We start from the raw sequence: 13,191 nt of genomic DNA on the forward strand, positions 1-13,191 counted from the left end.
TGGTTCAACTTTTCTATAAAAAATTTTATTTTATTAATTTAATTTATTGATTTTCTGCAGAAACTCATTGATTGCGATTCGTAAAATGAAATATTTTGTGCGGAAATAAATCATATTAATCGATGAAATTACGAAGGATGTCCGATATAATCGGGAACCCGCAAATTTTATCGCTGTCGGCGATGAGCCTCGGCGAGCCGACGGTGGGCAATGATGATTTTTATCTGAGTCCTATAATTATAAATAAATAAAATTAGTATGTAAAATTAATTTTGAAACGAAGAAAAAAATATAAAATAATACGAATAACAATAATTAATAATTGAATACGTATCGGTGATTGGGATTGGTGAATTTGGTTGTGAATTTGATGATTGCGATTGTTTGTTGTTGTGATTGATGTCGATTTGATTTCGACGGGTTATTCCGATAAATAAAGTAGATGCTGCCCGATTTTCAGGAAATTAATTCCACAAATACGGGAACGTAACCTATAATTATCGGAGATGTCGAATAAATATATATAGTTATATTATACGAACTTAAATACGGTTGAGACAAAATAATTTATAAATAGTCGATTACCTGTTTTCAAAACGACGAGTATACGTATTTTCTGAAAATAAATACCGAACCGAGTTTAGAAAATGTGAATCCTAATTGCTATGTGGATTTTAATGATACAAATAAATATAAGTTGGGTTATGAAATCGAATGGGTAGAAGTGATGGTGGTATTAAGTTGAGCTTAAGCGATTATCTGAATTAGGGTATTTCAACCCTGTAGGTACTAGACGGAAAACCCGAGTATCGACATCGGACTAGGAATGATCTAGTGATTAGACGTTGAGATCAACGAAGTTCCAATCGAAGGGCCTGAGTGTTAGGATCGTATCCAAAATGGGATAGTAGTTTGACGATAAAGCCGAACGTTCAAGTCCAACCAAAGTCAACTAGTAATAGCGATTAAAGCTTATTGAGGCTAGTATTCCTGAACTTTCTTTTAAAATACTGCAAATATTTCTTCGTTCCTATTCTAAGTTCAGAATAGTTAAATGTTTTACATTTCGCTGTAATTACTCTTATTATGCACATTCTTTTCATTATTGTTCCTATGATTCAATTGCTCCCTTGAGCAAATACCCATTCTTTCGGGTTATTTGCAAACCCTGAATTGGGAGGTTTTGAATTCAAAATGATTTGACATCAAATACTCCACGGGATGGATAGTGATATTGTGGGATTAAGTTTTACTTAATCCTATGGAGCGGGACATGACCGGTGCCTTGAGATGGGCCGTAGTGCCTGGGGACCCGACTGGATCTATACAGGTAGGTATAGATCTGCATTGTATCCTGACTGATCAGCAGGATATAAGTGTGAATTAGTGTCTAGTCTAATTTGTTGTTGATCACCATTAACGGCATTCTTTCTCGAAAAATTTATGATTCCAAAACCGGACAAAACTCTGATTCAGGAGATGAATCGGGGAATCGTTTGTCACTTTTGGGTTTATAGTTAAAGGCTGGTGACAGCCAACGTTTATTCGCTCAAGTCACACAAATAAATAGAATTGTTAAAATTTTTTAAAGATTTTGTCCAGAAATTTTCCTTTGAAATTAATGTTTGAGACTCAAATTATATACTTTCTGGGCATTTTTGGCTCACTCTTGCTATTTAAATTCTTATGTCTTTCAGAAGCAGATAAGGATAGAAGTGAATAGCTTTTGTTAGACAGCAGAAGTTAGAGCAATCTCTGCTGTGAGAGGACGAAGATATTAGAAAAATATGACAAGAACATTAGCATAAAGGTATTTACACTTGTATGGTAATTTTTGTGAATTGTAGAAGATTAGATTCTTATTTCATACCATAACCTATAAACGATCCGGATTCAAGGGGTTAATGTAATATTCTTTCATTTTATGTAAAGATTGTTTAGTAACACCAAATCTTGACCCCGAATTTGGGTTGTTACAGTTGTTTAGTACATATGACTGGAACTAAATCCCTGTGGTCAGAATATGAGGAGAAGGCTGGCCCAATGGTTTCCTATGGAGATGGAAATGTAGAAAAACAATGGGATATGGCAATATTATCATTAGAAATGTCATCTTCTCAAACGTAGCTCTAGTAGATGGACTGAAGCACAACATGTTGAGCATTAGTCAAATAACTGACAGAGATTTCTATGTCGTGTTCTATGATGCTCACTGTGAAGTAGTTCATAAGATCACAAAGAAAATTGTTTTCAAAGCTTACAGACATGGAAATATTTATGAAGCCAAACTTTATGCAAATACTGATGGTCCTGAAACATGTCTGGTAACCAAGGCATCAGTGGATGAAAGTTGGAATTGGCACAAGAAGCTTTCTCATCTCAACTTCAATAATCTCAATGAATTGGTGAGAGAAGAATGCAACCTTGAAAATTTTGGACAAATGGACAAAATCTTAATCAGGAAAGAAGGCAAATCCTGATAAAAATGCACATGTTGAGGGGGAGAAACTTAAAACTATCAGGAACTGACAGCGCAGTTATAGGGGGGCTTTACATGGAACTAATCATGTAATTCTCATTACTAATGATTTGTCAATTTCTGACAGATTGGTCATTGGAGAAGAGATTCTTGATTTTGCTAATAATTTCAACAATGCAAATGCTGAGGAGGAGAAATCATGATTAAATTCTTGATTTTGGATTATAAATTTTATCTGAGCAAGTGATGAACAAGACATGCTTTTTCTTAAAAAGGTCGGTAATGTTATTTCTTTCGTGACTTTTTAAGTGTTACAAATTTGTTTTATTCTATTTTGAATAATCATGTTAAACTTATCATCATTATTTGTTTTATATTGGGAATAGGTGCATGTAATGAGACTTTGTTTTATTTTTCTAGATACGTGTAATTTTATGCATGCAGTGTTCATTATTACACGGTTAATCAAAGTGTCTCTTTAGATTCGCAGTAGGATTTGGCTATAAAATCACTTATCCTACTTCTCATAAACCTCATACGCTACTCAAACGTCAATCTCTCTCATCAAAGCTCAAATTATAAATCTAATTATTCAACTCTACACACATTCTTTCAAATGGCTCAAAATCAATTTTTCAGAAGAACCAATGGCGAATATCTTCCTATTTTCAACTTCGTCGATGACATGATGTACTTCGACCCTGTCAGACTCTAAATCCGAATCAGTGGTCAAGTCTTTCATCCCACGGCAGTATCTGATTCGATTTTTGATGATCTCTCATCGATGATCAACTTGAACTGCACTTCTTTACTATGGAGGTTCTTCTTGAAGAAGAATGTCGAGCTGAGTTAGCAGAGCGTCAACGCCTAGCAGCTCTAGGGCTGCAAAAGAATATCATTTTTCTCGCAGCCTCTATGTCCCGTATCTTTCACCATCGGGAGGCAAAAAAGGAGCAGGAGAACAAAAAGGTGAAGAAGGAATAGCTCTAGTTCTTAGGAGTTAGGGTTCATTTTCTTTTGTAGTCTATATTGTAATGAAATTTTTAAATATTATTAATAAAAGTTCTCTTTTCCTTATTCTCTTGTTCATAACTTATACTGTTCATTATCTTAATATTTGCATGTGTAAATGTGTGTGATTTTGAATTCATATGTTTCGTGTTTCATATTTTACATTTGCATAACTAATAGTTCTCGAGATATTTTCATATTAATGATATTGGAACAGATCAAGAAAATAGGTCTTTGAGCAAGAATGAGACAATTTAACAAAGTGTATTCTGATAAAGAAAAATGGTATTGCATACACAATGTTTAATTTTCACTTGACAATAAATTGTATTTCCTCGGGAATTGTGGGTATTTTTGTCTAACAAAATACATGACATATATAATTTTCTAAATCCTGACGCTGTGGAACAGGGCACATCCAACCCTGTTTCTGACCAAAGTGTCCATTTTTCTTCACTTAAATCGAAAGACAATATCACCTCTGGTTCTTTTCAAAAGGAATCAGTTGCAAAATTAAAAACAGTGGCTAAGACTGATGTGTCTCAAAGAAAATCAGGTATAAAGATTGTTTCACATTCACCTACATCTTTGGAGCAAAAAGGTGGATTAAGGAAGACAGGTGGTTCATCAGTAACAAAAATCAAGGAGATTCAAGAAAGAAAAAAAAAAGGAAAGTTAGAGCTGGTGTTAGGCTGGTTGATGAATCATCAAGCACTGAAAGTGATAGTGATGATCCAATTGTATTCAAGAAGCCTGCTAGACCAGTGGAAGTTACTGGTGCTAATGCAGAAGAAGACCAAAGTTTGATTGTAGCTGCTAAACCTAAGAAAAGAAGACTAATGAAGTTAGCAGAAAAGGTTCACAAGAAACCAGATGGTCTTATAGCGTTGGCTAATATTGCTCTGGATCAGGAATATACAAATCCTGAGAAATCATTGTCAACTCCTGACAGGTCTCAAGCAATTCTTGAAAAGATAGTGACAATTCCTGATCAGACAATTACTACATCTCACACAGCCGAGATAGTTGAAATTGCTAGGGAAGTTGATCTGCAGAAGTCTATCAAGAGGAAAGCACAAACTTCATCTGTTTCTCAAAGCAAGAAGATCGAACTTCAATCACCACAGAAGGGGTACAGTACACTAGAACCATCTTCTGAAAATGAAGATGCGCCTGTTAATGCCCTGGCTACACAAGAACAACCTGTTCAAAGTGTACGTGCAATCATAACATCACATCTGACTATTCCTGACATTGCTCAAGGAAGTCAAATTTATGTGGTTGATGATGTTCTGAAGACAGTACAAGAAAGGGAAGTTCATCAAAAGCACATTGCTGGATTGGATGTTGTTATCAATGATCCTATCTTTGAGGGAAGCACACAAGAACCTTCAGATCAAAGGGTTGAAGAAGCTTTTATACCTCAAGTCACACAAGAACCAACAGTTCAAAGTACTGTTGTAGCTGTTCCTGCTTCTACAGATGTCCTGATCATTTCCTGCTAAAGTTGTTCCTACTTCTACAGATGTTCTCATCACTTCTCAAGATAAGATTGAAGCAATCTTGGTACAACCACTCAAGTCTATACTAATAGTTGATACTCCTCAAGGTATAAATCATTTACACTCTATTTTATCTGATGATATGACTATGATTAGACCTTTACAAAGGAATACCTCTAGTCATATGATCACAGAAAACTCTTCGCAGCCACCTTTTATTTCTATAGGACAAACTTCTCTAAGCTTTTCATGTGATATTAAGAGAAAAGATTTAGTGAAAAACAGAATTCAAGAGAGGCGGAATTCTTACCTGGCAAAAGGAGATGTAGATGAGAGTCAGGATTTAGTTAATCCTTGTGGGGAAGCTCTGAATATTAAAAGTAATGATATGATTGGTGTGAGAAGTGATGAGATCACTTTAAAAGAACAGAGAGATTTAGGTACTCATGGTTCTTTTCTTACAGGATCTACACAGGTAACTAAGCCTTCTAAGTCAAATCTTGATTTAAAGCTCAAACGCATAGTTCCTGATTTTGATGTTAATTTAGATATTCCTGAGAAATCTTCTGGTGATCAAGATGATTCTGATGACTCTGATGATGAGAATCCTGATGATGCTATTTTGAAAGCTGGTATTGAAGCATCTAAATTATCTACTTTCGGTTCATCATCTGGTCATGTTGTTGTTCTACATCCTCATAGGGCTTATGAATGGAATCATTCTTAGAGATTACCTAGTGAGAAGATATCTATCAAATCTGCTCAGACTTTAGCTGGTCATGTTGTTCAATTGGTTTCACTACTGATATGAAAGCATCTATCAAATCCACTATAGTTTTAGTCAAAGGACCGCATTCTTCTGTCTCTGCATTCAAGGAAGATACTGTTAAAATTAGAGAAGAGCTTGATGATCTTTCTGTGACTATTCAAGGTACAAACAAACAAAGTGGTTTGCTAAAGAGAATATTTAGCTTGGAAGCAAAACAAGATCATATGTTTGAAAAGCTGATAGCTTTGGAGGCTGGTCAGAATGCTACAAATTCCAAGTTGGATGTTATTTTCTCTCTATTATAGAGTCTAGATGCCAAAAGGGGGGAGATAGTATCAAAGACAAAATGTCAACCTGAATCAGTTTGGAGGAGAAATACAAATTCTGATGATGATGGTGATGAACAAGAAAAGGAGACCTTTGATGCTGTGAAAGTTGATGTTGTGAAAGTTCAAACTAGAATTGTAATTCAAAGTCAAAAGAAGACATAGTCAACTCAAGTCACTGAGGATATATCACATGAATCTAACATGGAAGCTACTCTTGTTACTCCTAGTTCAATTCCTGATGACAAAGTTACAAGTTCTGATTCTTTTCCTGAAACTGAAAGAGTGATAGTGATTCCTGAATTTATGAAGACTGAAGAAGAAGAAATTCTATTTAGAATGGATTTACAGATTTTCTATGCTTATGTTTAAGCTGTTAATGCTGAAAACTTCAAGGAAGACGAAATGGTTTTTGACAGAGAAGAAAGGGCACAGGAAGGAAAAATCAGAATAGTTTTTGAGAAAGCAGATCAAGAATACAAGAATATTATTAAAAGATCTGAGAGGAATAGATATAGGAGTACAGATATGAAGATGTTGCAAAAAAAGAGCAGAAAGGAGAGCTCAAGTATTTCCAAAGATCAAGAACAAATACAAGTGGAGAAAAATTGTTGATCTTAATTGTAATGATAAATTGAGCTTTACTCCTAGAGGAATAAGGATGGTTGGTTTACTTCGTTCTAATAACATGGGATACAAGAAGCCTTGGTTTGTACAAGCTAAGAATCTTAAGTTGATTGAACCATTCACAAGAGCTGGAAAAAGGACATCATGAATCTAAACTTGCCAACTTAAAGTTGTTGAACTTCACACTTGCTGATAGTCCTGGTCAGGAAATAACTGTTAATCATCTGGATAGACTTGAAGTTGTGAATATTATTCTTGACAAACATGATGGTTCTGAATCTAAACAGATTATCTTACTCTTATTGCAAAATGATCAAGTTCAAGTTCTTTCACTTGATGAACTGATGATCATGTATATAAAGGAATTAAAGTACATTCACTATTTTCTAAGAGTTAAAGATGGAACTTCTAGGTTATGGTCAAACATGATTCTTGCCAATATCAGAATAAGGATACTGAATGATGGTCTATACTATTTTGGATCATATGTTCCTAAATACATAAATTTCAGAGGGCAAGAAGTCAACATGAAGAAAGGAGAAATTGTCATTGAAAATGTTTTGACTCAGAGGCATATAACTATAAATCTTGATGGAATAAAAACTTGATATATTTCAGTGGAAGACATGATGACAGAAAGAGATCAAATCAGAAATTTGAGAGTTGTTATCTATCAATTATCTAACAAAACAGAGTATGAGAAGAATTCAAAGATCAAGTTAGAAGATATTCTATTGAAAAAGATTGATGACAGAGTTAAAGCTTTTGTTCAGAGATATTGCAGAATTTATCAAGAAATATGAAGATCAAAGTCTGAAACAAAGTATGCTTTACACTACTTATTTTTTCTATCTGGTTTTTGGCACTAGACAATTCTATTAGAATTCATGCTTATTCTGTAAAGTATAAATTGGGGGAGATTGTTGAGAAATGGCTAAGTCAAAGATCAGAATCTGTCTAACGATCATGATATGATCAACTGCTATTATATGATTATCCGTTGAAAGCTTTGTTATCATCTGTTGACAATCTTTAGTCATCCGTTGATATAAACAAATGATTATCCGTTGAAGTTATAGCATATATCCGTTGATCAGGTTATCCGTTAAGAATGACTTGGATGATAAGTTAGGACTGCGAGATAAATTAGAAGGTGCTGATTTATAGGATCGTAGTTGATTTAGATATGTATGGAAAGTGTTAGAATTATAGTGTAACATATCTTGTAATTGATTGAGGACTGATTATAGTTGTGTAGTATATAAACACAGAATAGGTTATCACAATGTGGAGAGCAGAACTCAAGTATTTGTATAACCTAGAAGCTCTTAAGAATATTGTTCTTGAGAGAGTTTTGTAATAGTTTATTAAAGATCATTATAAACTGTTATTTAATTCATCTGTTCTTACTTTACTTTCATAATACATCGATTTGTTTAGTTATTGTATCCAACCCCCCTTAACAATTACTTTACTCGGAAACATCTCACTTTCTTTTCTGAGATTCTCATCAACCCATTTGTTGTGACAGTTCTAGGTTTTGACCACTGTCACGTCACGTCACTATCAATAGCTGTGTATATTCATAGCCATTGAAAGTTACCATCTACAGAATAGCCATTGGAAGTCTCTTCACTACGCCATAGATTGCATATTGCAACTTCCAACAAGTGTTGCTAAAAGCTAATAAAAGGTTGCAATAGGCCAAAAAATGGCTATTACAATGTTTTTGGGGGGTTACAATTTTAGCCGTTGCAAGAGAACCCTATTGCAACACCAGTCTGCTCTATCGCAACACCTGGAAAAATGTTATAGAAATATCCTACTGCAATTTTAACCAGTGTTGCATTAGGGGGTTAACCAATGTTGTTGTAGGTGTTTGACATTTTAAATAATATTTTGGGCCCCACTAGTGTAGCCTAGTTAGCTACATTTTAAAAATGAAAGATTGGTTAGAACCATTTATTTTATATGCATATTTCAACCAAAAAATAGAACAAGTTTCTTTATTTCGTCAATATCAACCAATTTTTACATCAATAGCACATACACGGAAATATTCATCTAACCTAAAAATACTAGTTATACACTTTACTACTAGTACCAGTATGAGAAATACTATATTTAAAACTTATGAATATCCGACTAAAAAGTGATGCATCAGTCTTGTACTTGCAATCATTTATTTATGCGCAAGAGTCTGAACAAAAGTGTTGCATCTGATTCCTTACTCGGCCTAGGCACAAAATTCAGATCAAATTTTGTAAGTACTTTGTGACAAGACTAATGTGGCCTGTTACACTAAAAGCAAACCACTTAGAAGACATCTTATATAAATAACACATTGCAGGCTATGTACTAGATGTAAAAATCGTACATTTGTAAATATGTGTATCATGTATGAACAAATTATACCTCATGGAAAATAACATAGATGAATAAAACAATTAGGAAAGTAGCATAATTACATAAACATATATACTAAAGATTAAATACATACAACTCAATCAATCCATAAATAATCTACTCTACTATAATTAAAAAACATAAATAATAAAATACACATGTATATTCAACCTTTTGTTCCCCATCGATATACTATTGTACACCAGGAACCAATCTGTACCAGAAAAAAATCAATTAGATATAAGAAAAGATAAAAAAAAAATAGAGAAACATATATACTAAAGCTTAAATACACACAACTCAATCAATCCACAAATAATCTACTCCACTACAATTAGAAAAAAACATAATAAAATAAACATATATATTCCATCTTCTGTTCCCCATCGATATACTTTTGTACACTATGAACCAATCTGTAACAGAAAAAATCAATTAGATATAAGAAAAGATAGAAAAACGGAGAACAAAATGAATTAAAAACAGAGAAAAGTATAATTAGAGGAGAATTGAAATTAATACTTGAGAATCGAAAAATATAAAAATCGAAACAACAAAAAAAAAGATTAACCATATTATCACCAAATACACAAATGCATAAACATACATACATTAATATAATATGAAAGAGGGAGAGGGAGTGAGCCAAAGAGAGGTAGAGAGAGAGGGTGTAACGCCCCCAAATCTGGGGTCAGGAATAAGGAAGTACTCAAAAATTTCTTTCTTACTTTACTTGTTGCTTGTCAGTGAAAGCTTACTTAGTCTGAAGTAAAGATAGACATGCAGCTATTCGAAGTTCAGATTTGACTGTTTGCAGCATGGGAGCAGATTACCCAAAAAATACATGGGAACAATGAAAAAGAAGATATCTCGGTAACGAAAACTATAAGAGTCATCATGAAGTTACATTAAGAATTGAATATACAGAATTAATAAAATTGTCATATCATGTTTGTTCTCTAATTAAATCATTGGGTTTGACAAGGCACTAAGTTCTTCAATTATTTCAGTCCCTCTTAAAGATTTCACCAGTTTCATCCATTCATTTACTGAGTAACTGTCAAGATATTTTATCATGTACCTTGATAGTTTATGAGTCTTGATATTCATAAATACACCATCTGGAGAAACTCTACTCAACCCTTTGGCTTTTAGTTCATTTTACCTCTTCTCAAACACCTCTATCTCCTTAGCCTTTTTTATATCATTTGCCTCCCTCTTAGCCTTTAGCCCTTGCATGCATTTCATCTCTTTCTCTTAATCTTCTAGCCAGTTCAACCTTCCTCATTTTTGTAAATGCATCCTTCCCAATCATCAAACTAATTACTCATTCAAGTTCTACCACCGAGTAATTTTCAGTCACTTCTTTGTTGAGCAAGTTGAATGTGCCATCTTTGAAATAAATTTTCACCTTTCCTAGAGTTTTTACACAGACTTTGACTATTTCTTCAGCTAATTGCTTGTTGTAGTCATCATTTGAAATCTCATCTAAAATTGGTAGAAAATGATTTTGATTAAAGCAGTTCCATAGAGCACCCATTTTAACTTTTATTTTCTTTGATTTTCTCCCAGTAGATTTGAAATGAGTTTTTATTGGTGGTTTGAATGATGGGGTTTAATCAGTTTCTTCAAGGAGGTTTGGTTGTCTAGAATATGGATTTTAAGTAGAGAGTTGGTTGTAGGTTTCTAAAGATATTTAGGCTTGAGGGTTTGGATGTTTTGAGTTTGTGTTTGGCTGGGGATTTGGGTTGAGGTTTGTAGAGTTTTAGATGCTTGGCTTATTGGTGTTTTCTTTGTATCTTTACCATCTCTTCCACTCTTCTTCTTCTCTCCATCTTTGTCACCTCATTTCTTCTCATCTTTTTTCTTAGAAGCTTCTTTCAGGTTGGCAGTACCTTTTCTAGATTGACTAAGATTTGAGCCAAAATATTTAGGTTCCCTTTTCTTTTTCTCATCATCATCATGATCAACATCTTTTGTGTGTATGTCAATTTTTGGTAGGAGGGCATCAGCATTGTTTACATATCTTAAAAAAATATTGATCATCTCAAGATCCTCTATAGTATTTACTTTCTTTGTCCTTAGTGTTGACTCAATCATCATGATAATCTTCTTATTCTTCATGACACAATGCTTAGGAATCTAAAAGTATCTGCATTTCTTGGTAGTTGGGCAGATGTAGGCCACTCTTTTGTCAGGTTTCAGATATGCCTCAGGTTCAACTAAGTGTCCTCATGGGTCACCACTTTAACTTTGTTTATAAATATGTCCAACTTTAATGCTCTCCTTGATTTGAGAAATGCTAGTGAGACTTGCATACATCTGTCAACTCCAGAATAATTTATATTGATTACAACTCTCTTCTACTTCAGCATCTTTCTGGTGACTAGTACCACTCTCAAGAAGTTTACATTGTTATTTACAGCCTTTTTGTAAGAGAAATGATTAAAATTGGGTGAGACTCTTAGGTCTTCTAGGAAGTCACCAAACTTTTTGTCAAGAGAACGGCCTTCAACTATCATTATGATTCTCTTCTCCAGTCTAACATCTTCATTTTTACTTATGAATTTTAATTTGGATTCCATCTCCTCCTTAGGCTTGATAGCAGGCATTTGAAAATCCTGGGGGATCTGTGTCCTATTAACATGTGGTGTTTCTTGAAGAGGGACTTAGAGTACACCCATGATAGCTCCCAAAGACACTCTTGTCTGCATTTGATAGTAATTTTGGGTGTCTATCAATATTTTGATGTCACTCTGTTGACTGTGAACTAGTGATATGAGTTGAGTGACCTAAGAGACAAGAGAATTGTTGGAGGTTATAAGCTCATCCACTTGGTTTTGTAGAGCTTTAATTTGAGCAGATGAAGAAGTGGATTAAGAAGGCATTGAACTGGTAGATACTCCTCCTAAAGTTTCTTGGACTACCCTTCTAATCTCTTCCATCATTAAGGCATATGGTTCATACCCGGCCTTGTATAGCTGATCCAGTTTGACCTTGGTCATTATTTTGAGAAATTTGATTCTGGATAAATGTATGAAGGGCCACAAAGGACTCTCTTAGTTGCTTTATACTGGTTTCCACAGATGTGAGATCTAGCTTGGCCACCTTATCTGTAAATTTGCTGAAATTATTCTTGATTTCCCTTTAACTAGGCAGAATCTCATCTATTTTAGCATTCACCATTTGCTTGACTTGTTCTTGATGTCTATCCATTATTTTCTCTAAGGCTTTACCTATGAAGTTGAATGTCTTGGGTTGAGCTTTGTGAATCTCTGTGACAGGATCATAAACCTCTTGAGGTGTAAGCTCTCTAGCACTACTTCCAAGAATGGTGATGTAGTCTTTTCTGAACCTTGTGAGAGCTTACTCTATGTCAATAGTGAAAAATTTAGATAACAAGCATCCATATTCCCATCTCTCTTAGCTGTATCCACAATCTTTTCTTGTTGGTCTTCAACTTCCTCTCTGTAATTAAGATGAATTGCTTGGTAGTCCTGGTTTGACATATTAGATGTGAGTAATTATAGAGCTATATTTGCAAACCCTTCTATCTGGTCTACGAATATTTCATCTACAGTTTGGGATTGAGCTTGTGTATCTTGAAACCAAGTGGTAAGAAGATGTGATCTTGGGTAAAGCTCAAAGTGATTAACACACTGTGATAACCATAGTTCCCACTGTGAGTCAAACTGTGACATCTGTCACATGTGCACCATCCACATCAACCATTTTTTTTGCTCAAAAAAAATGGTTAAGGTGGATGGTGCACATGTGACAGATGTCACAGTTTGACTCACAGTGGAAATTATGGTTATGATAGTGTATTAATCACTTTGAGCTCCATTTGAATTGGAAGGGAGTTGACCAGGTTACTGTCATGCATGTACCATGGCCTCAAATCATTGTTCTTCTTGCAAAGAACTGGCACTTAAATGTGTTATTGTACTTGCCTCCCCAGTAAGTGGATCCTTGGAAATTGAGCACCTGACTTCAATTGTTTGTGCACTTTCGGCTAGGGTTTTGAGGGGAGTTGTTCATGCATGAAAAACCTCCAATTGAATTGGAGAG

This window comes from Apium graveolens, chromosome 4, assembly GCF_009905375.1.
Source record: "Apium graveolens cultivar Ventura chromosome 4, ASM990537v1, whole genome shotgun sequence".
NCBI classification, from domain to species: domain Eukaryota; kingdom Viridiplantae; phylum Streptophyta; class Magnoliopsida; order Apiales; family Apiaceae; genus Apium; species Apium graveolens.